The 1,717-nt window shown below is 33.5% G+C and overlaps 1 pseudogene; it reads left to right on the forward strand.

Annotated features, from left to right (window-relative positions):
* The first annotated feature begins 1,108 nt into the window (after nt 1-1,108).
* Nucleotides 1,109-1,313, forward strand: LOC147825294 (U2 spliceosomal RNA; annotated as a pseudogene).
* Nucleotides 1,314-1,717: the final 404 nt, after the last annotated feature.

A 1,717-nucleotide genomic window follows, 5' to 3' on the forward strand; every position in this document is an offset into this window, starting at 1 on the left:
TTGATTTTAAAATTGCACTAAAGTATCATTTTAATTACTGAGTTTTGAAGTGACCCCTGAAATTTTGCTCTGAAGAAAATGATGCTACAAAATTCCAAACCAGCCCTGTCTGTTATTATCATTTCTGACATTGATATCAATTTCAAAGTTTCTTTCTCATCTAGCTGGTTCATTCAACCAACCTCTAAGATCTTTCTCAGAGAACAATCAGGTGATTAAAAACTCAAATAATAGATAAGAACAAAGTTTAAAAAGTAAACAAAGTAGTACTCCATTTTATAAAAAAAACCCACATCTTAGCTAAAATGTGTTACACCCAGTGAGAGAGAACCAACCAGATACCGATATTAAATCCACACAGGAGTTAATTACTGGCTGGGACCCGAGCTGAGCATTGGACTTGAACCCCGACTTGGGGGAGACAAACATGTTTTATACACCTTTGAGGCAACAGTTTCTAGGCACCCCTATGGGATAGGACTAGCAAAGCAAGCAAAAGGTACAGAAGTGGAATGTCTTGTATTAGAACATTTGTAAAACAATAGTTGATTAATTGTTGTTTCTAAAGAGACTTTCTAAGGGGAGAAGGTTTCTAAGCTTCCTCCTTTTAAGTTCATCTAAAGGGGCAGGCAGGTGGGTCCTTCAGCAGCAATATGGAGTCTGTCTTGCTAACTAGGGTCCTTCAAATGTACCAATAAAAGAATTTAAGAAAAAAAAAGTAAAACAAGATGATGCCCCCCCCCAAAATCCCCCGGTGTACTAAATATTTGAGAGTTAACTATATTTCCTTAATTTTTTACTCTGGCATTGTAAATTGTTTAATATTATTTTAATCAAAAATTAAGAGATTGTTATTTGGTTGTGTTATAACTCTTTCATATTTTCAGAGATACTTTTATAACAATTATTTTATTTAAAGCCCAGCTAAAGATATTAAATCTCTAGTAGAGATTTAATGGAAATAGATTTTTAAAAGAAAAAAATTGAGCACTAAAAATGAGAAAATCTCTGAACTAACATAATGTATTTTAGTCAACTACATGACCTGACTGAATTATGCAGAGATATAGTAAAAGACTGCCTTTCTGTGACTATTTCTCTTTTTTAAGTTATTTCTCGGCCTTTTGGCTAAGATCAAGTGTAGTATCTTTTTTAAAGTCCAGTGCTGATTATATGTACATACTAGACTCAGTGAAAGACAGAAAAACAACTTTTTTCAGTGTATTTGTTTTAAATCTGAGAGTGAGGGAGCTACTCATAATAAACCAACCGGTTGATGAATTTCTCTAAGTCCTTTAGAGAGCAGAACAAACATTTTGGTTTGCACATTATGTGAACAGTGTACATCTGTACATGAATAAATGAACTCAGATTTATATCATTCATTCCTTTCCTATAGCTGACAAAAAAGTCTTAGAATTGTAATTTGGATTTGATTTGTTAGACAATAGCAAAGGTTCTAATGCTTCCTTTTACAATAAAAAGTTCCATGACTGTCATTGAAGTCAACATGTTGCCCTCTCTTGAGTTTCTAAATTTCCTTTGGTATTCCAAGTACTGTTGCATTTACATACTACATTTTGCTTTTCTTTTGGAGTAGGGCTGTTTCTGGGAATTGAACTCAGGGCCTTTGCACAGAAGCGTATTCTCAGACCATTTGTTTGTTTGTTTTAGCTTAAAACAACATCTTGATAAATTACTAAGTTGCTCCAGCTGT

The sequence above is a fragment of the Heterocephalus glaber genome, unplaced genomic scaffold (assembly GCF_053883595.1).
Source record: "Heterocephalus glaber isolate CG9 unplaced genomic scaffold, H.glaber_assembly_v1.0 deba00001504, whole genome shotgun sequence".
Lineage (NCBI taxonomy): Eukaryota > Metazoa > Chordata > Mammalia > Rodentia > Bathyergidae > Heterocephalus > Heterocephalus glaber.